This window comes from Bos grunniens, chromosome 17, assembly GCF_055505025.1.
Source record: "Bos grunniens cultivar Pamir isolate PY7600 chromosome 17, Bosgru_T2T1.0, whole genome shotgun sequence".
In the NCBI taxonomy this organism is placed as follows: domain Eukaryota; kingdom Metazoa; phylum Chordata; class Mammalia; order Artiodactyla; family Bovidae; genus Bos; species Bos grunniens.
Genome location: NC_141181.1, coordinates 19034026 through 19058319, shown reverse-complemented (window position 1 = coordinate 19058319; position 24294 = coordinate 19034026). Strand labels below are relative to the sequence as shown.

General features: G+C 44.1%; 1 long non-coding RNA gene across 2 annotated transcripts in view; it reads right to left on the bottom strand.

Annotated features, from left to right (window-relative positions):
- LOC147355093 (uncharacterized) overlaps window positions 1-23137 on the bottom strand; it is a 40720-nt gene extending 17583 nt beyond the window's left edge. The window contains exons 1-2 of one of the 2 annotated variants that reach the window (XR_015144210.1): window positions 15727-23137; window positions 2029-2207 (exon numbers count right to left, since the gene is read on the bottom strand). This is a non-coding gene — a long non-coding RNA (uncharacterized LOC147355093). The remainder of the gene's footprint in view (window positions 1-2028; window positions 2208-15726) is intronic. The other variant, XR_015144209.1, reaches the window with a different exon arrangement.
- Between the last annotated feature and the right edge of the window lie 1157 nt (window positions 23138-24294).

Genomic DNA, 24294 nt, shown 5'->3' with positions numbered 1-24294 from the left:
ATCTGCCTTGTAAGTACTCAGCTCCCTCTAACAAGATGAATTTCTTTCCTAAAACAGGTTTGTACTTAGGGCTTCACCACCAGCAATGTTAGCACCACTCTGAGAAAAAGATGCGTTGCTATATATGGGCTTTATAGATTGCAGGTAGACCTCCTCTTTGGAGAAAAGAGATAACACAGTAGTCATAAATAATGACTCTTCACCAAAAAATGATAAGAAGGCATTCTCCATGAATTCTGGCAGAATCAGAGGGGCAGGCTCCAAAATCATCACCCAACTGAAGATGGCTTCAGAGGTTTGCTGCAGACAGCACAGTCTGTAGTCTGCCCAAACTGTAATCCATACACCAGCAGCTTCAGTGCCCCCTGAGAGCTCGTGAGAAATGCAGAATCTCAGGCCCCTCCATGCTTACGTTGAATCAGTATGTGCATTTTCACAAGATCCACAGGATATGTGTATGCACTTTGGAGTCTGAGAAACACCAGACTAGAGGGAATTATGCAGTAGACAGTTTGAGCCTAGAAGCTAAAGGAAAACAACTGTGTGCACATCCACACACGCGCGCGCGCGCGCACACACACACACACACACACCCTGGGACCACAAAAGGACACCCCGTTCTAGCCTGAACTACCCACAGGCTGGTACCCAGCGTGCTGCCATCTCCCATCCCTCCACTCCACCACCCCTCCCATGGTCTTGGATCCATGACCCACAGTCAACCTAAGTCAAGGACGGGTGCTGAGAAGCCTTACACCCTGTTATCCCAAAAAGATGATCAAATGATTATTATCTTTCATTCTATTAATGTGATGAACCACATTTACTGATTTGCATGTGTTGAAATCATCTTTGCATCCCAAGGGTGAACCCCTCTTGACCATGGGGTATACACATCCCTTTAATGTGCTGTGAATACCATTTTGTTGAGAATTTTTGTGTCCATATTCATCAGGGATATTGGCGTGTAGTTTGCTTTTCTTATAACCCAACTGCTTGATTTTAGCTGTCTGGGAGACAAAAGGAAATAAATGGAAACAAGTACACTTACTGAGTGACTACTAGGTACCAGGCCCTGTCCCTACGTCATCTCATTGCTTCTAACAACCATGCAAAGGTAACAGCATCAGCTCTAACTTACTAATTAAACAACTGAAGCTTTGCCCTAGATCACACAACAAGAAAATGTTTAAGTTAGGATCCCACTCTGGATTGCAAGTTCTATTCTTTCTCCTGTACCACAGTGACACAGAAACTGAGATTTCTAATCTTATTTCTTGAAGGGAAAAAGGAGCCAGTTCTATACGACTCCACTTTCACAGGAAACTAGATTCTGTCCACGGCAGGATATCTGGTTTCAACAAGGAAGAAATTTTTCAAGTTGTTATGGAAGATGGGAAGGAAATTTATGAAATGTGATGAAATCTTTGTCTGACCACCTTGTAAGCACCTGTAGAGGTCAACCAAGCCAAATATGTCCCAGAGCACGCATTTCCCTTAAAGCACTGACTTGAATGACGACATGAAGAGGAACCCACTTCCCTAAGAAGGTACCCATTCCATTTAAACATGTTACCCTCAAATGGAGTCAAGTAGGTCTCAGTTGTTTCTCGAAAGCCACACAGAATAGTCCAAACCCCTTTCTTCAACCACCCTTTAAGAACGGAAGACAAAAACCCGGACACACACAAAACAAGAATTTCTCTTCTGCCATTAAATACACTTGGTCTTTAATCCCTTCCTCAGATGACAGGATTTTCAATCCCTTTTCCATTCTGGTTCTGCCCCCAGGCACACATCACGCCCCACATGAGCACCCGTACCTAGCCTGTCTCGCAATTATGGCCAGCGTGTGGCTGAGGCAGAGTCACGTTAGTTTCACCCTATCTGTCTCTTTCCATCCTGATTCTACCCAGCCCCTCACACACAAGCTGATCCCAAATGTAATCCATCTACGGAGGGGCGATGCTGTGATAACTGCACACATGCATTAACTCTCCGAAGTGTTTCACCAACCCACTCACCCACCTGCCTCCGAAGACTCCCGTTTTGAAGTGGCAATGTGATCAATCAAGTCGGTTTCGTGTTCCACAGCCCACACAGTACGGAGAAAAATTAATGACACCAACTGTTCTTGCTAGAGAAGCAACTCAACTAGACAGCAGCCTTCATGACAATAGGAAAGGAGCTCTTCACTTTTAGTCATCCTGGAAGAAGAGAAAAAAATACATGTATGGGGGAGTGGGGGTACTTGATGTATAGATGAAATAAAAAGCCATTTGCCCAAAGGCCACAGCAGAACTTGCTCTACTGGCCTAAGTAGAAGTTAGGCTTCCTCTTCTCACTCAGTGCTTAAGCATTTCACAGACACCAAAGGCAATGAAGGCAGAGACTTGATTTAGAGTCTAAACTCAGCCCCTGTGGTTTGCAGATTGGGACTTCCCAAGCAACTCAATGGAAATGGATAGACTACAAGGACAGGAGAGTCCCCTCCACGCCATCCATCATAGTCTCCCAGAGGCTCCGCTTCATTTCCTGCCCACCAGACCCAGGGAATACAGACCCAAGCTGGCTACATTTCTCTCTCTCTCTTTCTCTCATTCATTCTCTCTCGTATTCTTGCTCTTTCTCTCTCTCAGTCTCTGCCTGCCCCTCATCCCTGTTTCAAGACAAGCCCAGGAGCCAGCCTCTTCATTGTAGAACTCACATCCACCCCTTGCAGGGGGAGAAGCATGACCTCATCTGGTCAGCTCTACACATGCCGGCCAGGCCTCACTCTCCCTCTCACCATCCTCAGGAGGTCAGAGCCTCTCCATCCTCCTTACTTCTATCTACCCAGACCTACTCAGATTTCCATACTCTTCCTTACACATTTGTTCTTAGATCAGATTTCCCATTACCAGCTTTATTGACATAGAAACAGCATAGCGTGGTTTGGAATTTGGATATTAGAGCACTAACTAATCTGGATGTTTACAGCAATGGTTTTCCACCCCTCTCCAGCAGAGACCTGGGGCATCTCTGGAACCTTCTCAGTGGCCAAAGAATAGCCTCCAAAAGGGTTTTACACTCCTTCACCTTTCTCACATTTATATCTAGGAACTCTCTGTGGGGCTTTTCTTTGATAGGAATACTCTTCCACTCAAGAGAAAAACCAACATTAGTAAGGGAACCATATTCCTTCCCTGTTATCACCCTACAAACCACAACACACACACACAGGATGATGAGTGCCTTCCTCACCCGGCCATGAAAGAGAAGGAGCTAAGGAAAGCCTTCAAGCCGGACACTAAAAAGCCACCAACAGGCAGAATGCTTCTGCTTCAGTGTCTCACAGTGCTCAGAATGCACGATACCAGACAACGCGGGATCACCCGGGGCCAGCTGTTCATTATTCAGATGTGAAAATGGAAACTCACAGAGGTTAATGGCTTGCTTTATTAACTCAGAAGCGAAGTCACTACCACAATTTTTTCACATGGGAGACACTCTGTGTTGAAAGAATAAATGTTTACATAATGAATGTGTTACTATATACCTGACTCCTTCCAGAAAAGAGTCCAGGTAGTTTTCAAAGAGACATAAAAACAAAAAAGAATGGTATTTAATAGGAATGAACAAAGAACGAGTGGCTGTGATTAGAGTTTTCCTTGTCTCAAATTCAAGCTCCAAAAATTTGCTCTTTGCTGTGACAAGTACTCCAGACTTTGAAAATTTACATTCATTGCACTTTTCTAGGCTGTCCTAAATTTTGAGTGATGAACAATTTCCTACTGAGAACTTTAAATAACCAGTGAGATGCCAAGGAGGACTTGCAGGCAAGGAGGTGTCTTCACGGGCCATGTGTTATATTTAGGTGGATCCTGCCTTGATTTCTTGAAAATGTGTTTGCTCTTCTCTCAAGACCAGACGCTTTCTACTTGCATCTGCTATAAGAAACAGGATCAGGTTGTGACAAAGAGCAGGCCAAGCCGAGGGCCTAACAGGCCACGTAGATTGACTGGACCTTCCTGTGCGGGTCCCTTACAGGATGAGGCCACCGTCTCAATTCTCCAAGGTTCACCCAGGGATCAGTGACAACAGCGTCCCCCAGGGGCTTCATCAGACACGCGGGACCTCCGATTCCTCCCCAGACCCACTGGACAGGAATCTGCATTTCAACAAGATTTCCAGGTGATCTGAAGGCATGTTCAAGTTTGAGAAATAGCCATCCGTAGTATTCCTGGGCTCTCAGATATGGACATTCACAAAGCAGCCAGAGAATAAATACAGCCTGACCCGCACACCTGGAACAGGACACATAAATGCGAGATGGTTGTTTTGTGGGGGGAGGGAGAGGGAAGCTGGTTTGAGTTTTGTTTGCTTTTAGAGCTTCTCTGTTGTCGTCCTTGTGGCTTGCTCTTCAGTGAAAATATCAAATGAAAGTCACATGGGAAAAAGGTGGTTTTTTTGAGCCAATTTGATTAGTCATACCTTGGCACACGCTGACAAAGGGATTCGCCCCCAGGGGGTACCATTGTTCTTGAGGACTGACTTTGTTGGAGAGAAAACTTTTGTTTCCAGAGGCGTAGGCCACACAGCACGGAGTGGAATAGAAATATGGCGATTATCCAGTTCATTTACTTGCTGTACACAGTCAGACAAACCAATCCAGGTAGTACGGGCTATAAAAAACATTCAGAGATGCCGGAATTATCTAGGTTCACTGCTAACATTGTTCCAAGGCACTGGATGAGAGCCAGACTTGCACATCACTTTGTGCTTTTAAACATAGTACCAGGGGAACCTGTACCAGCAGACTTAGAAAGGAAGGGGCAGGCGGAGGTAACCCCTAGACCCAGGTGGCATCTGATGGGGGTGACATTAGGCTTGGCAGAGCTCCGGCTGCACTGTCTGCAAAGCACTTATCACATGGAAGGCAGGGCGGCCTGCCAAAATACAGACACCGGGACCAAGCAAAGGATAATTGCTATAAATCCCATACAGAGAGCGAAGACAGAGATGTCAGCAAAACACGTCTCCTGGCTGGATAGCAGCACACACAGGACTGCAGGGTAGAGTCGGACAAGAAAGGGAAGATCTTTGAAAAGGCCAAATTTGTTCAAAGCAGGTATGGCAGGCCAGCTGGAAGACATGTCAGTCAAGGACTAGACTCTCTGCTCCGAGGTATTTCTGTCACTTGGCCATGACAGCTTCCCGAAACGAAATATAAGGAAAAATTACAACTAGATTTCCTCCAGGCCTGGTGTACACTGATTGCAATTTCGGAAGAGTTGAGATTAACCAGAGTTTGTTCAGCCCCTCATAAGCACCAGGTCTCTTTTAAGTCTTACAAATGTGGTTATTTTGGTGGAGGAGGGGTTTAACCAAGGGATCACCACCCTTTTTTTTTTTTCCACCACACCTTGAAACTTACTGGATCTTAGTTCCCTGACCAGGGATTAAACCTGTACCCCCTGCAGTGGAAGCATGGAGTCCTAACCACTGAACCACCAGGGAGGTCTTGGGACCACCACCCTTAAGGGGTTCTTGTTTGGACTTTAGGGATCCCTGAATTTCCTAAAATTGTATGAAAATATGATCATGTATCTTTTTCCCCTGGGAGCAGAGACCATCACTTTCATCAGACCCAAGAGATCCATGACGACAAGGTGAAGAATTACCACTAGCTGGATGAAGGAACCAAGACCTATGGAATATTCTCTATGCAGCCTTGTACTTGGTGACATCATTTAATGTGCCTACAAACCTTAAGGTAAGTGGCATTATCCCCATTTTATAGCTAATGTGCCTACAAACCTTAATGTAAGTGGCATTATCCCCATTTTATAGCCATAAGATAAGTAAGGCTAAAGAGGACAAGAAGCCTTACCAGAAGAAGCCTTACCTAAACTCACACAATAACTGTAAGAACTGAAACATAAACTCAGACTTATCTAGTCCAAAATCCATGCTTTTCTATGAGACTATGGGCTTCCCTGGTGGCTCAGTTGGTAAAGAATCTGCCCACAATGTGGGAGACCTAGGTTCAATCCCTTAGGTTTGGCAACCCACTCCAGCATTCTTGCCTGGAGAATCCCCATGGACAAAGGAACCTGGCAGGCTACAGTCCACAGGATCACAATGACTTGGACATGACTGAACTACTAACACAGATGACATGCTTCTTGAGTGCTTTATGGGGATGGGGCTGTGGGGTGAGGATAAGAATTAGTGAAGGGGGACTTCCCTGGTTGTCCAGTGGTTGAGACTTTGCCTTGCAATGCAGGGGCTGCAGGTTTAATTCCTGCTCAGGGAGCTAAGATACCACATGCCTCCAGGCCAAAAAACCAAAACATAAAAAACAGAAGCAATATTGTAACAAATTCAATAAAAAGCCTTTTAAAAAAACACCCACTGCAAAAAAAAAAAAAAGAAGAAGAAGAATTAATGAAGCGAGGCAGCAAGGAAAACCAATCTGACATTTTAGCTGGCTCTTGAAGAATGAGTTGAGCTGGGACATCTAGAAGTATCAGGTTGGCCAAAAAGTTTCCTCTGGTTTTCCATGCTGCTGCTACTGCTGCTGCTGTTGCTAGGTCACTTCAGTCGTGTCCAACTCTGTGTGACCCCATAGACGGCAGCCCACCAGGCTTCCCTGTCCCTGGGATTCTCCAGGCAAGAACACTGGAGTGGGTTGCCATTTCCTTCTCCAATGCATGAAAGTGAAAAGTGAAAGTGAAGTCACTCAGTCGTGTCCGACTCTTAGCGACCCCATGGACTGCAGCCTATCAAGCTCCTCCGTCCATGGGATTTTCCAGGCAAAGTACTGGAGTGGGGTGCCATTGCCTTCTCCGGTTTTCCATGAGATAGTATAAAACCCAATCCTTTTGGCCAATACAATAGAAGGAAGGAAATCCCAGGTGGAGGGAACAAGGTAAGAGTCAGAGCAGTGAGAAGGGGTTAAATGTTGGGGGCAGGAGGGCGCCCTCCCTCCTATCAGATCAGGAGCTTCCTAAAGGCTCAAGAACCAAGGAATAGTCACAGGACCAAGCCCCTGTAGGGGTTAAATATCTGACTCCTTTAGTTTTAAATTTCCTGTTACCCAAACTGCAGCGCAACCAGAGGATAACCCTCCCTGCTGAAGTCCCTGATACAAAGTCCAGGAGCCGCAGCTTAATGCCTGGCATCCATTCAAACAAGTGCATTTTGTTTATTTCTAATGTGTCTGAGCCCAGCGAGCAGGTTTACAGCAGGTCAGGAAGATGCCAAGAGCTTTACCAGGGCCACCGGAGTCCACACAGAACACACAGCCTCTCTGGAAGCAAAAGATCATCCGTTAAGTGTGTGGCTTTAATGCAGCTCCATTCCCCCAAGATGCTCCTGTTTCAATATAAATAATATCCTAAGACTAAAATATTCCATGTGCACCCCCAACACATTTAATCAGGCTTTCGGATGTGCACTGACTCTACTGCAGGCTCCTGCTGCCTTCTGAAATGGAAAAGCCACTCATATTAGCATGGAATCCTATGTAATTGAATTGTGGTTTTAAATTCTGTGATTAACAGATGGTACCGTCTTGTCCCAGTGTGCTCATCTCCGTATCCCTACCCCTGGAGACACAACACACACCCCTTTGGATCACCACCAGCAGCCACGCTTTCTTTAGCCCTGGTGTTATTTTAGCATTTAACTCTCTTTTATAAAGGGGCCATCTCACAAGCATTATTAATGCCCAGGTAACAACTCCTACCAAATCTTCTCACTGGCTTGTAAATGAATTTAAGTGTATCACAGCCCAAACCTCTTCAGGCTCCCTGGTTGGGAATTCTTGAGATTTTCTTCCCCAAAAGTGAAAGTCAAAAAATATTAAAAGATAAAGGGACATGATTCATCTTGGTTCAGCAGATCATAAGTTCCTCGAGGGCAGGGAGAGTTTATTCGGCTGATTGATTTAATATTTATTGAGTCATAACTAGCTTCATGGACCATAGAAATAAATCTATTGATGCACTTCATTACAAGAAAAACCATTGCTGTCTCTAGATAGGACCAAGAAGCATTCACTTTGATGATTTCTTTCCTTTATACTGATTAACAAACTTGAAAGAGCAGCTCCTACTCTAAAAAATACATGAGTAGAAAATACTGAGTTCTGTTGCATAAAACTGGAATAAAAGATTCTCCCTTTCTGAAATAGCTATGTGCTAGGGAAAAGGGTGACTGCTGGAAAGGGGCAGAGGAATTCATCACCCCTGAAAACCTTTCACTTTCACAGCACACCATCTCAGAACGCCTGTATCGTTATGAGATCTCGAACTTAGTATTTTTTTTTTAAACCATGGTTTCCACTGAAATGAATGGGCTGCACAAGGAAACTCAAAAATGTTTAAAGACATACCCAAAAAGCAGACAAACTTCTACCAGAGTCACTACTGAGGCCGGGAAACATGTGCCCATAAATGCGTTACTTACTTGTGCCTGCCAGCATATCACCTACAAGTGCTATCTTTAGGCGGGGAGGGGAATAGATACAGAAGAAAGGGTGGCTGCGGTTTTACCCACATCAGTAAACAACAGGACCATCTACCAGAACCGCACACCCCAGGGCTCCCGGATAATTGTCAGACCAACTTTTGGCAGCTCGTTATCAATTCAGTGTGGGTGCTGTTTTGTAAACACATCTAATTTGGTTTTAAATTTTAATCCATAAAGTCATTACTAAAGGACTCCAGGCTGCTGAAATGATGAACCAACTGCTTCCAAAGCAGACAGAAAGGCACCAGCGCCAGCCAGGGCTGCCTGTCCTCCCTTCTTTGCCTCCGGATTCACCTTGTCTCTCACCTCCTTCACAGCAATGTGCATGGTCTCCTACTCACCGCAGATTTTCTGTTGCTACCCAAATGCTCTCTCCCCCTGTCTCTCTCTGTGTGCATGTCTGTCTGTGTGTGTATCTGTCTTTCTCTATCAGTCTCTGTCTTTCAAACAGACAGACACACAGACACACACACATATATATACACTTGCACACAAGTTGTTTGTCTCTTTCTGATGCAGTATTCCAATCCCTGCCTCCTCTACTCTTCCAGTTTAATCTACTTCTCTAACATAAAAATTGTTCTTTAACAAAAAGATCAGTCTGAAGGAAAGAAACTGTCTTAAAGAGTTAATGGCAGGGAACATAGCTGACTGACAGATGGACTGACCAACCAAATGGCCCCCCAGCATCTCAGATATTGCCCTCCTTTGAGAATTGGTTCTCATGGGTACTTACCCACAAGAGGAGAGGGTTTTTTCAATGTAAAGATCAAACACTGAATCTTTCAAAACATGGCATATGATAAAATCTGGTTTCTTTAACAAATTATGTACCAAACCTAGTTCTTTGGAACTGATGGATTTTAACCTGTATGTTCACCCTTCATAACAACCTTGGGAGGACGGTATTAAAGCTCCTCTTCCCTGTTTCATGGGAGACTGAAGCACATGGAGGTCAAGTAACTTGCCCCAAGTCACACAACCAGAAAGTGATTGTCAGGATTTCCACCCAGATAATTTGTCTCCAGAGTCTGCTTTTAACCACTACTCTCTGCTGCTTCTTATTTGAATGACTGCATTTTTATCTAATTAACAGAGAGGAAATTTTGCATTCACTTTTTATGCATCTATCATTAGATTTTCTCTCATTAGTTTTCTCTAGCGAAGAAAAGAGATGACTGATTTACCTAGTGGCTAATTATTACCCTATTTACCCTATTAAATAAATATTTACTCTGTTGTGCAGATCAGTAATTGCTCAAAACTCCTGTTTATGACTCCCCACCATTAACCAGAGATATTCTAGTAAACCTTTTACCTTCCTTCACCTCACTCCTTTTGACAGTCCATATACCTAACCATGGGGATTCCCTGGTGGTTCAGATGGTACAGAATCTGCCTGCAATGCAGGAGACCCAGGTTCAATCTCTGGGTCAGGAAGATTCCCTGGAGAAGGGAATGGCTACCCACTCCAGTCTTCTTGCCTAGAGAATTCCATGTTCAGAGGAGCCTGGCGGGCTATAGTCCTTGGGGTCACAAAGAGTCGGACACAACTGAGCAACTCACACAGACACACACCTAACCATATCCAAATCCCTTTCTGAAAAGCAGCCTATTAAAGAACCACTCTCAGGGACGTCGCTCGACTGCTCAGTGGGGGTTAATAGCATGTCAGAGCAACCAAGCAAATATTGCCCTGGAGACCCAAAACTCAGGCCAGGCGGCTTCCCTGGAGAAGAATCCGTGTGGATCTAGAAATTCTTCATGCGCTGTGCTGCTCTGCAATAGCCTACCTCACTTCCTTGAATTCAAAGTCAAAGTGGGCAAAATAAACTCTCCACCACTTGGGAAAGCCGGGAGACAGAATACATTCTTTTCTGTAATCATATTTTCAGGGCTTCCCTGGTGACTCGGTGGTAAAGAATCCACCTGCCAATGTAGGTGACACAGGCTCGATCTCTGATCCGGGAAGATCCCACATGCCTCAGAACAACTAAGCCCATGCAACACAACTACTCAGCCTGTGCTCTGGAGCCCAAGAAACGAAACTACCTAAGCTCGTGTTCCCTAGAGCCCGTGCTCCCAGCAAGAGAAGCCTCCACAATGAGAAGCCCACACACTGCAACGAACAGTAAACCCCGCTCGCCACAACTAGAGAAAAGACGGCGCAGTAATGAAGACCTAGCACAGCCCAAAGCACATACATAAAATTATAAATAATAATGTTTTATGTTCTGCAGGACTGGTGTTTTTCATGCTGTTTTTTCCAAAGTATGCTTCGTTTTAAGATCTGAAAACCCAAAGGCCCCAGGATTTTTTTTTTTTTTCCTTCTCTTTCAAAAATGGATGGTTCTGCTTTTCATTTAAGGTGCAGTTTAGAAAGAAGCAGCCTGTGAAACCAATTAACTAATTGGAAATCACTTAATGACTGTGGCAGCATTTCGGATTTCTGGCATGGGTTCACAGCAGTCAAGAGAAATTGCTTTCCAATATTATGATAAGGTAAGCTGTGGAGGTCTCACCGGGGGTGGCTGAAGGCTGCTGTGAGCAACAATCAGCTCTAATCTGCCCACCAAAATAATGGAGACATTATAACACGGAATCCAGTGATTGGAAAGTAAGCACGACATAAAATTCCAAAGATATGCGGAGATCTGCTGAGAAGAAATGTGCAGCTGAAGTTCCTGGCTATGATGTTTGAGAGCTTCCAATCTTCATGCAGATATTATGCCTTTGAAATGGCTCTCAGACAGACAGCCAGGCATGTGGGGGAGGAGACGTGACAGGAGGAAAGGAAAAAAAAATAAGAGTAAATGTTCACCCTAGCACAATTGTCCAACTAATTGTTTTAGTATGGAGAGAATCATTGTTCACATTGAGAAAATAATCCAGTTAATTGCTCAAGAGTTAACAGAGCCAGAGAAAATAAATTACCCCAAACACAATATTTTATCCATTTGCCATTTGCTTGTTCCGAGGTAGTGAGTTCTCTTAGCATATATCTAAATAGCGGAGTTCATGAGAACCAGTATCATCAGTGTTGAAAACAGTATCAGCCATCTCTAGTAGTATATTTATTTCCTTTTCCCTCTATTTTGAAAGAAAAGCACAGGCATACACACAGGTCTAGGTGATTTAAAATTGCTTTGAGGTGGACCACTGGCTTCATGTGTCCTGGGCCTCAGAATTGTTTCTTGAGTACGGCAAATCTCTTTACCTCCTTTGCCTTAGTTTACTCACCTGGAAAATGGCCTGACAGCTATTCAAAGAAACAGGTATTCAAATGATGGGTGAATTCCGCAAACATAGAGCCAGGCTGCTGCAAATTCTTCCAGCAATAACAAACGTTCACTTTTTCTCTCACACAGATACCATGAGTTTGGGCAACAAAGACTCTGGCCCAGAGATATTCACTGTTGTTTTCATACACAACAGAAATTCTCTACACGCGCTTGTCACTCCACTGCCAGCATGGGGGCATCACCCAGACCCCGGCTTTATTAATTTAGTAATAATGACCCACTGGGTAGTGACTTAGATGCATGCTTCGTATGTGGCCGTGACCCAAAGGAAGGAAGATGTTCTCTTTTCAGGCAGCAGAATCAAGAAATACAATGCCACTCAGACAAATTGCTGTGACAACCATTAGCCTGTCAGACAGCAGGACCAGGTTAGCCCTGTTCTCACACCTGCTGGGATATCAGGCCTTTGTTCAAAGCATGCTCCACTTTATAGAGCCTCATCCCTGGAGGTTCTTCAGCCACAAAACCCCCAGGGCAAGGAGTGCAACATTAAAACTATAATACTGATGATTATTGTCACCCTGCTTATTTAACGTATATGCAATGTCGGGCTGGATGACTCACAGGCTGGAATCAAGATTGCCAGGAGAAGTATCAATCACCTCAGATATGCAGATGACACCACCCTTATGGCAGAAAGCAAAGAAGAACTAAAGGGCCTCTTGAAAGTGAAAGAGGAGAGTGAAGAAATTGGCTTAACCTCAACATTCAGAAAACAAAGATCATGGCATCCAGTCCCATCACTTAATGGCAAATAGATGGGGAAACAATGGAAACAGTGACAGACTTTATTTTGGGGGGCTCTAAAATCAGTGCAGATGGTGACTGCAGCCATGAAATTAAAAGACACTTACTCCTTGGAAGAAAAGTTATGACCAACCTAGACAGCATATTAAAAAACAGAGACATTACTTTGCCAACAAAGGTCCATCTAGTCAAATCTATGGTTTTTCCAGTAGTCATGTATGGATGTGAGAGTTGGACTATAAAGAAAGCTGAGCGCTGAAGAATTGATGCTTTTGAACTGTGGTGGTGGAGAAGATCTTGAGAGTCCCTTGGACTGCAAGGAGATCCAACTAGTCCATCCTAAAGGAAATCAGTCCTGAATATTCATTGGAAGAACTGATGCTGAAACTCCAATACTTTGGCCACCTGATGCGAAGAACTGACTCACTGGAAAAGACCCTGATGCTGGGAAAGATTGAAGGCAGGAGGAGAAGGGGATGACAGAGGATGAGATGGTTGAATGGCATCACCGACTCGATGGACATGAATTTGAGTAAGCTCCAGGAATTGGTGATGGACAGAGAAGACTGGCATGCTACAGTCCATGGGGTTGCAAAGAGTCAGACGTAACTGAGCGACTGAACTGAAAACTGATGATTCTTCCTTTAATGCTTCAAAAACAACAACAACAACAAAAAAAAACAAACAATGCTTCATTCTGACCTGGGGGGAAAGTTGTTTAGCTTATTGCCTTTCTTAGGATTTCATTTCTAATCTGCATTCTAGAAAATGACATCCTACTAATACCAAGATTATATCAAGACAATAGGGCTGATAAACTAATGTTAATTACCAGTGAAGATAATAAGTAAATACAGATCAAGGAATGTAAGGATATACCAGGAAAGCCACTGCACCAAGAATTTCCTGGATGTGAGCAGAACTCATGAAAGAGAAACATCTTCATCTTCATAAGAAAAGAAAAACCTCCAAAATATCAAAGGAGAAAAACCCTGCACGTGAACCTTTCAAATTGACTCAGAACATTTTCCAAGAGGAGGAACCTGAAAAAACATGTGATGCAGTTGATAGCATTCGAAGCTTCTCCATCCCACTTACAGAACGTTGCTCGCTGACCCAAAGGTGAGGCTCTACCCACAAAGACAGGCTGAATGCCAACTTGAACAGCCTCATTTGCAAAGCTCAGCACTCTGGAGCTTAAATGTCCCTGCTTAACAAATGGTGAGCAATTTAGTCCACCACGTGTAGGCAAGACCAAGGCCAAAGTCTAACAATAGCTCCCCTCTCTCTGAGTCCTTGAATTAGCGAATGCTATTACAAAAAGAAAATATACTTTTATCTAGGTTGTTCCTTTTTCCCTTGGCTGTTTTCTGTGGCTTTGCCTATAAGCTCACAGTTTGTAGTTAAATTGGACAATTACTGGGCGAGAAGTGAATAATTAATGAACAGTCACTGTAGATGTTTTGGAAACTGTGACCCAATCATCGAACGAATAGCTGAACCACTGAAATAAATGACTTGTTCCACTCATTACCTGATCAGCATTTGTTTAGAGGTTCCTAGGTGCCCTATCAAAATTCTAATCAGTTCTATTTAAATTACATTTTTTGCACTGCATTGTTATAAATGCTAATTTATGCCTAGAATGGAACAGCTTTATTTCGTACCTCCTGAAGAAACGGATGAATAAAAACATACTTCTACAGGGCATAAAAGATTATCAAGGGTTCAACAACTACTGGATTTGCACTTGCCAAAACACATCCTGAAACTCAGAGCTGAAGCTTTAGGAGACAAGGACATTTGGATCCTCCCACCACAAAGCTGTCCCCGTTATGAGGCAGAGGATTGTCACAGCAGCATCTGCAACCACGACCAGGGACTTCCTGCCATTGGGGAGGAGAGCAGATTTCAGGGTGAGGAATGAAAAGAAGGGGACATTGTCACTGCTGAGAATACTGACCCCCCACATCTTAAAAGCAGATGGTTATTTCAGAATCTCTGGGTAACTTCCTTGAATTGAGTAGAATTTCTCCAAACCTGGTACCCCATCTGCTTTTTAAAAGATGTCCATCTCCACCAGCTCGCAAGAGGTGACCGAGTTATCATAGCAAATGGTATCTCCATATCTCCTTTTACAATTAGTTTGGCCTCCCAACCTTAGTACAGAGTGCCACTCTAAGCAGTGAGATGTGCTCCAGCCAAGAGGAGAGGAAGCACAGTTTTCAGGGAAAACACTAAAACCACCTGCCCTGGCTGGGCAAGAGAGTAGCCACTTGCATGAATTATTGTTGCATGAAACTGACTATTGTTAGTTTGTTACTCCTTGCATGAAACTAACAGCTACCACCAATGGGGAAGAATTCGGAAAGGTCAAGAGGAGAGAAGAACTGCCAGCCCACATGTCCTACCAACCTCCCAGATTCTTTCTCGCTGGCATCCATCTTGGCTGAGCGATGCGTACACCGCCAGGAAGGACCCTGAGTCAGAATGACTGGCCAGAGACAACCTGGAAACTAACCCCATCACCATAAAACCCAAGACTGTGAGCCACATGGCAGGGTAGTTCTGCTGGTTTCCCTTACCTCCTGCTCTCCACCCAGGCGCCCCTTCCCAATAAACCTCTTGCTTTGTCAGCACATGTCTCCTGGGACAATTCATTTCTGAGTGTGAGATAAGAGATCACACTCGGGCCCTGGAAGGGGTTCCCCCTCCTGCAACAGTTTTACACTGACGTAGAAGCCGGGCCAACTTGTGGCCTACAGGTGACCAGATGGACCCCAAGTCATTTGGGATATAGAAGACCTCAGGAGAGAAAGGAGATTTAGAGTGGTGCTCTAGAAATAGCTAGAAATCTCCTAATGAGACCAAAACAGTCCTGCTTGTAAAACTACTTTGTTCTGCTACAGGGCTTGTGGGATCTTAGCTCCTCAAGCAGGGATTGAACCCCGGCCCCCAGCAGTGGAAATGCAGAGTCCTAACCACTGGACTGCCAGGGAAGTCCCTGGTAAAACTACCTTGATAAATAACACCGTGCACCCCACTCACTCAGGCCAGGAGGCTGCTGGAAGTCAGAGAGTCTGTCAGTTGCCCTGCTGGGAGTGGGAGGCATCAAATTCAGAATTCACTGCTAGAAGTTTTTCATAAGCTGAGGAATTACCTTGAGAGGATTGACTTTCCAAGTGCAAGTCAGCAGCTGCTGGGGAGGCTGAGACCACCTCAATCATCCTGAACCACAAGTCTCTGGCGGAGAGGGGGCGAGGCGAGGCGGGATCAGCCCGGCTTAGGGCTGCCTGGCCGGGTGTGGAAAACACGGGTTCACACAAGCATTTAACCTCTTTTAAGCAGTGCAATGTGGCTGAGGCTTAAAACAAGGTTGGAACATTTTCTCGCTTATTATCACCTTGATAACCTCTTCTTGTAGCTGAAGGAGTGTGGTGGGGAGTTGGGGTTGGGGGGCGCGCCGGAGTGGGAGGAGGGAGCGCTGCGAGGGGAGGGGGCGGGATCAGGCACCCGAACAAGCTGCTGTTTTCTTGTTTTCTGAAAACAGCTGGGAAAAGGTGAAGGAAATTTGCTCTCTAAATATTTCTCCTTTTAAACAGAAACGGTATTTTCCTGATCGCACCAGTTAATCACTTAATGGGAATAGGAAGAAGAGAATAGCTTTTGTTCATCTTCCGTGAAATCTATCCGTTAGTTTGAAAGCAAGATTTGTCTAGGAAATACTGAAGTAAGGGTGGGGTTCTAAGAGAACTAAGGGCAGGGGAGTGGGAGAAGTGAGGCAGAGCAGGAACACGTGTGTTTGAGATCTTCGTCGGGGAGATGTCATCACCTGGGACAGAGTGGCTGCAAAGCTTTTGCTGGTGGGAGTGGTCCAGCGCACCTCCCGCTCCAGGACCGAGACCAATCCTAAATGGAGTCTTTTTAGGGAAATTAAGTTGCACAGTGATGGTTCTCACTCTTGTTTAATTGATAATAATTGATCAGGGTCTTTCTAATATTCATAAGAATCTCTTCATTCTCCTTTAAAGTGCTTTGAACTAATCCCCAGTCAAAGCTATAGGTAAGGGATCTCCCTGGCAGTCCAGTGGTTAAGAGACCACACTTCCACTGCAGGGGGCGGGGATTCAGGCTCTGGTTAGGAAACTAAGAACCCACATACGCTGCAGGGAGGCCAAAAGATAGGGGGGAAAGGTGAGTTTACCAGGTGGCATTAGTGGTAAAGAGCCCACCTGCCAATGCAGGAGACCTAAGACTATAAGGTTGTATCCCTGGGTGGGGAAGATTCATTCCCTGGAGGAGGTTATGGCAACCCATTCCAGTATTCTTGCCTGGAGAATCCCATGGAGAGAGGAGCCTGGAGGGTTATGGTCCATGGGGTCACAATGAGTGAGCCAGGTCTGAGCGATTTAACACGCCTGCAGGAGAACAAACTTGTCTAAAAGCCATCCCTACCACCAGATGACTCTGCAATCCACCCGCCATGCTCCTGCCTGAGAATCTGAGCCCTAGATGCTATTTCTGGCCAAATCCTTGTTATCACTTACATCTGAGTTATAGAATTTCAATTTTCCAATCTGAAAAAAAGAAAATTCAGTCACTAAGGGAATGCATACTATCTATTTATTCCTAAATTTTCACAGATGGTGATACTTGATCACCACTGTGATTATCTTCTTATTTTCATTGCAGGAATTTAACATTAACTGAATGGCCACAATTTTCCTGACTCTATCCAGGATAAATGATACGGGAGTTTCATAAAATCGTCACTACTATTGACTCCAAGCCAATAATTTGGCTTTTTATTTTCAAAGGTGATGTGCTCCATCAAAATGTTCCTCATATCAGAAATATGGGCCAAGAGGTCAAATGAGAAGATGTATTCCATCTGTGAGGTGATTCACCTTTTTAACATATCAGTTAAGTCTCCATCTATATCAGTTATAAAAATATTGAATAAATCCAAAGGTGGAGAGTCCTGTGACATGTCACTGGAGACCTCATTCCAGATTAAAATCAGTAATTAATCAATATTACATGTATATTATTGTTCAGCCTTTTTATCAATTACTTAAAAGATGAAATAGAAGTATATATTAAACTTGAACATGGCACAAAGCTAGGACAGTTAATATTTCAGATCCCACATGACTCAAAAATCCTTGCCAGTCTGGAGCAATGGGGGAAATTTAATATGAGATATCACAGGAATAAAGGTAGCCCTGCACTTAGGTTCAAAAAGCCATTTTAAGTATTAATACATTTTACCAGCAATTATGTGAAAAATCCGTGGGGCTCTTACTTTGCTATAAGCCACTGTAAGCCAGCGGGATATGGCTGCCCCAGAATCCCAATTATATTTTAGATGACATTAGTAGGCATCTAGCCCAAAACAAGAGAGGTAATAGTTCTTCTGTTCAGTGGTCAAACATCACAGCATGAGGGAAAAAAAGTTAATACAATCTCTTTCACCAACTATGTGAATTTGAACAAGTCATGTGATTTAAGTCCTAATGTTCTCATTTGAAAATGTAAATAATAATAGCTGACAGTATGGCAGAAACCAATATAATACTGTAAAACAATTGTCCTTCAATTAAAAATAAAGTCTTTAAAAAATAATAGTTGACAAACATGCTATCATTCCATGAAATCATTATAAAATCAAATTAGAGTTTCCATGAAAGTGTTTTGACAATGATAATGCAACATTACACTGGAAGTCTACTGTTATCCAAAACCATCCACCTCTTTCCAATAGATGTTCTCCTTTGGGGAACCCCGCCTTTACCATTCTTGCTGTGTAGTGGGCCCTAATTCGCTGAGGCCACAGGAATTGGTTTGGAAATGGGCACGTAGCCCAGTCAGGGCCAAGGAGACTGTGCTATAACTTTTGACAAAAAAGAAGCTCTTGTTCCTTTGCTGTATTTGGTCATAAAAGAAAGTGAGTCTTAGACTGCATCCTATCACCAGGAAGAAGTCCACCTGAAGGTGAGGCTGATACGCAAGGAAGGAAGAGATGAAAGAGACAAGAAACAAATACCCTCATGTGACAATCTGGGTCAGACCCTTTCCCCAGATGAAGCCAGCATTCCTCTGGATCACGCTATATTCTAAGTCCATATATTCCATTTTTTAAGTCAATTTGAGCAAGGTGTTTCTGTCACTTGCAACAAGAAGAGTCCTATGATTGTGCATTCGTTTAAATGTCTTGGAAAACCTAGTTATTCAAATATATGGGAAAAAATAAATGGGAGAATTTTCAAATGGAGATGTATATGTATTTTCATCCTAAAGGGAATCAGTCCTGAATATTCATTGGAAGGACCGATACTGAAGCTGAAACTCCAATACTTTGGCCACCCGATGCAAAGAACTGACTCATTTGAAAAGACCCTGATGCTGGGAAAGATTGAAGGTGGGAGGAGAAGGGGACGACAGAGGACTAGATGGTTGGATGGCATCGCTGACTCGATGGACAAGAGTTTGAGTAAACTCCAGGAGTTGGTGGTGGACAGGGAGGCCTGGCATGCTGCAGTCCATGAGGTCGCAAAGAGTTGGACACGACTGATTGACTGAACCGAACTGAACTGATGTATTTCCAACAAAAATAAAGTCTGTGTTCAGATTGTGTTAGCCATTAAGATTGTTAAGAGTCTTGTGTGAGATTGTTATATTGCTCTGCTAGACTGTGCTCCCCAGTACAGCAAAACTTCATTATTGAAGTTTTGTGCCTTGGGTCCTAAGCCTTATATAAGGAACTACATGAAAAATTTGCTCTAAAAAAGAATTCTTTAGCATTCTGCCTCTGGAAAAGCCAATTTTCCAGCCTACCCCATCTTGTCTTCCTGCTGAGCTAATAGCCAGATCTCCAACTAAAACAGCAGTGCCCATCTCTGATTAATAGGACCTTTCTCCCCACCTTTTTTAATGGCTTCCTCCCATTGTGATTTCAATCAGAACATTGCTGGGAATCCCTCCTGGCGCCTCTCCAGGACCACTTCTATTGCCATCTTTTGTATACTCCTCCTCAAGAAGAGAAAAGTCAAAGAAATGTCTCCACACTCCAAAGCTGAAATCAATGTGGAAGGTGAACAAACGATAGCATTTTTCTAGCTGGAAGGGGCTTATAGCCATCAGCTGGTCCGAGGATCAGCCACGGGATCAATCTAACCCACCTGATTTTTATTTACAAGTGTAATTACAAATAAAACTTTATTTGAATACAGCATGCCTATTTGTTACATATTGTCTATGGCCACTTTCTTGCTACAAAGCAGCATTGAGTAGTCAAAGACTGCAGGGCCCCAAAAGACTAAAATATTTACAATCCAGCCCTTTATAAGAAAATTTTGCCAACTTCTTATCTAGTCCAGTCATTTAGTTTTTAAAAAGAAGCTTAGGTCAAGACTTCCCTGGTGGTCCAGTGGGTAGGACTTGGTGCTTTCACTGACGGGGTCCCAGGTTTGATCCCTGGTTGGAGAACTAAGATCCCACGAACCACGCAACACAACCAAAAAAAAGGGAAAAAACCGCAGCCTGTAAAGGCTAGTGAATAGAACATGAGAGACCAAATCCAGATTTGTTCCACGTGGTGGTGTTTTCATGTCCAGTCTTATCCATCTACTAGATTACAGGTCGGAGAAGGCAATGGCACCCCACTCCAGTACTGTTGCCTGGAAAATCCCGTGGACGGAGGAGCCTGGTAGGCTGCAGTCCATGAGGTCGCTAAGAGTCAGACACGACTGAGTGGCTTCCCTTTCACTTTTCACTTTCATGCATTGGAGAAGGAAATGGCAACCCACTCCAGTGTTCTTGCCTGGAGAATCCCAGGGACGGGGGAGCCTGGTGGGTTGACGTCTATGGGGTCGCACAGAGTCGGACACGACTGAAGCAATTTAGCAGCAGCAGATTACAGGTGCCTTATAGGCAGACATTGTGCCTATCTCTGTGGTATCACAAACAATGGAGCCTGAATACTGAAGTCATCCTGAAAACTAGGAAACGGATTGAGAAAATAAGGGATCCCTTCAGAGATTTCTCTTCTATGTAACCCATCTCCCCTCCTGTCTCCACAGCCTCCAAGTATCTGTAGGCACAAACCTGTCCTTCTCCCACTGGACATCAAGCTACTCTCTGTAAGATCATCTTGAAAATGACATAATAGTATCCACCCCCCGGAAATGAGCCAAAGTGTGCAAAGCAGGTAGCACTGAGGTTGGCACGTTTTAAACTCTCAAAGAATAATAGTTTAGCGGCAGCAGCAGCATCAGAACTGAAGGCATCCTGAGATCTGCCTGGGTATTGGATAAAATTACTGAGCTGGCTATTTCTTTTAGATCCCTCTATAGGTAAAGTGAAACATACAAGAAGGTGGGATTCCAACACTCAGTTTCTGCAAACAGTTGAATCCACATTTAATTGCCATCACCCAAGGAAGTCAGAGCATTAGTCAGGGACCATTCTCCCAGATCTCAGCAGGACCTGTGGCCCTGGAAGGAGAAAGAAGATTCTTTCCCTGAGGCTAAGGCATTTTACCACTGTTTGCTCAGTCACTCAGTCATGTCCAACTCTTTGCGACCCCATGGTCTGTAACCTGCCAGGCTCCTCTGTCCATTGGCTTCTCCAGGTAAGAACACTGGAGTGGGTTGCCATTCCCTTCTCCAGGGGATCTTCCTGACCCGGGGATTGAACCCACATCTCTTGCATTGGCAGGTGGATTCTTTACCCCTAGCACCATCTAGGAAGCCCAAGGCATTACAAATGTCAAGACATAAACAAAGGAAAGACTTAGAAGCGTGTCAAACAGCATGTGTATAGTATAGACCCAACTGTGGCCGAGGACATTTGTCCTGAGCCTCCCCACAGTGAGAATGGTCCCACCTGATACCAAGGGCTCCCGTCAGACCACATAGGTTGCTGCCTAATCTAACTCTTCTTTAGATTTTATGACTGTAACTCTCTCTCCATCAATAGGAATTTGTTGTAACTGTTCTACAACATACTTTAACTGTGGGCAAAATATCCTTGTCATTAATTCCATCCTTTTGCTAAAGAATTATGCTCATGTTGTTATCTTGTATTTTGATAGTGCCTAACAGGGATGTTAGGGATGGGAAAGATTGAGGGCAGGAGGAGAAGGGGGCAACAGAGGACGAGATGGTTGGATGGCATCACCGACTTGATGGACATGAGTTGGAGCAAACTGGGAGATAGTGAAGGACAGGCGAGCCTGGCGTGCTGCAGTCCATGGGGTCACAAAAAGACAGACACGACTAAGCAACCGAACAAAAACAACGAAACAGGGATGGCAGAAAGAAAAACCAACCTCGTGCCAGAGGAAACAGCCAAGTACCCCTCCAGGTCCCCCTCCTCTTTCTGGTCTAAGAGGGCAGATGGCAATCCCCCTTTAGATCAATACCCCTCTAGGACCTAAAAGGGACATTGACAGCAATGGGGTCTACCATCTCCCCTATCCAACTGCTTTTTGTAATGCTAGTCACAAGGAATAAAAATTGTTCAGGGTTGCTTAGCCCATATAGGGAACCAAATCGAATGTGGGGCCCTCTGAATGTACCCTTGGCAGCCAGAAAACATGACCAGGGCTAATAACTAGTAAACTCCCATATTAAGAGGGCTTTTCCCACCCCAGGCCCCACCCCTACTGCTGCCATCTGTGTGTGACTTTTTCCTCTCTAAGAATTCAAACTGGGTGGGGGACTGTGATTTTTTAAAAAAATCTCTTAGTAGCATCTCTACCCAGAGCTAGCCTCATCACAATTACCCTCACCAGACGAGGCAACCTCACGTTGAGAATGGATATGGTTTGTAGCCAGCACCAAATGTTTCCCCTTCTGCCTTTTTTGTCTTCCCTATCAATCAGAACATGTGAAACTCCCAAATGAAGAGTAAACACACAGCCCAGGTTCCTTTCATCTCCTAACATATGTCATGAAGGGGAAAAGGAAAAAAAAAAAAAAAAAAAAACCTATTCCCAGCTTCAATCAGCCATTCGTTCTCTGAGACTTGAGCCTGAGACTGAATAGGATGCGTGGGGGAGTGGTGGAGGAGGGCAGCTGTGGGCTGACTCCTTGCAAGATAATAGGAATTCACTGCATACCTGAGTCTTGGAGTCATTATCTCCCCTGCGAGCACTTCTGTATTTATATATAATGAGATCATTACCAGGCAGCTATTCCAATTTTATTCAGACTTTAATATTTCTTGAAGAAAAAAAAATAGCATACAAAAGGGTTTGTGATGCCAACTCAATCAGACGTGCTGTTGATGGAGAATTATTCAAGTGCAAGCCAGAACAGGGGGGAAAAAATCATTTCAGAGAGGTTTCTGTCAAAGCCAAGTTCGCCTGTGATGATGTTTCCAGTGAATGTGCTGAAGTGTCCAGAGGTGAGGAAGGAAAATAACAACTCACAGAGGATGGGCTGTGGACAGGATTAAAAACCAGGAGTGTTCCAGCCCAAGCGCTCAAGCAGGCAGGGCAGGGTGTCCTGCCGAGCGGGCTCCCACCCCGGCATTCAGCGGGTAATTTGACCAAGGAAGCAGGCACACTCAGCCCCACTCGCCCAGTTTGGCAGGAGCAGTCAGGTGTTAGCAATTAACCCTTGTGCGGTGTTGTCTCCTTTTGTGATTGAACTCAGGTGGCTGGCAAGGTAGGCGAGACAAGTCCTTTCTCCTTTTACATTTAAGGAAGGGACTTTCTCACCGTCCCGGTACCCTCTTCAGGAAAGAGAACTGGCAGGATTTGCTTTCTCTCTGTCGCCATCCAGACACGACGGCTAGACTTGCAGTGCCCCAGCTAATCAAATATCCTGGCTGAGGTTTAATAAACCATCCTCTGTTTTCAGCAAATGAGAAAATCAAATGAAAGAAATCAAATACGGAAACCGAACAAAAAGGGCTCTCCCTTTGATGATCCAGACGGCCCCTCAGGATCAGACTAAGCCTTGGGTGACAATTACGAAAACTGTTCATCACTGCCCAGCACTTTTAGACACACACTCTGCTAATATGAGCTCTCTGGATGTTTGAACTTTGGATAAACATGAACTTATGTGTTCATGTCTAGCATCTACAATTTATCCTGAGACTATAAATATAAAAGGAGAATCATCTTAGCTCTTAGCTCTCAGTCCTGAACTGCAGATGAGAGTTAGCAGGGAAAGCAGGGATGGAGGCTTGTCATCAGGATCAACATGAAATTAAAGGAACGTGGGTCATTTATGGTGATTGTAAAGCACCCATAATTTTTCCCCTAGAATTTCCTAACAAACTAAACCAAAATAGCATTGGAAGAAAATTTTCGAAATGTCCATGCTATCCACTGGGCCCCCAAGCCTGATGCTAGTATAGAACTGGTAGATTTTTTTATTATCATTTGTATTATCCTATCTTAAAGAGATAGCTTGTAATGTCTACAAGTTCTGGTAAAATCATTAAGGCTATTTTATAGATCCTAGTCTTGGGATGTACTCAACACTTAGAAATCAGTTTGTAAGAGAAAGAAAGGAAGGGAGGGAGGGCGGTGATCTCCTGTATTCGTGAAATACAGCCAGCTCCACAACAATCTATAATCTACATTCTGTAGGCAAAGGATTGCATCAAAATTGTCCTGATTTAAAAGAGACTTAAATAGAAAAATGGGAACAATTTTCTCTCCCTACATAAATCCAAGTCATAGCAATCATTTGACGATTTACTCCTTGAA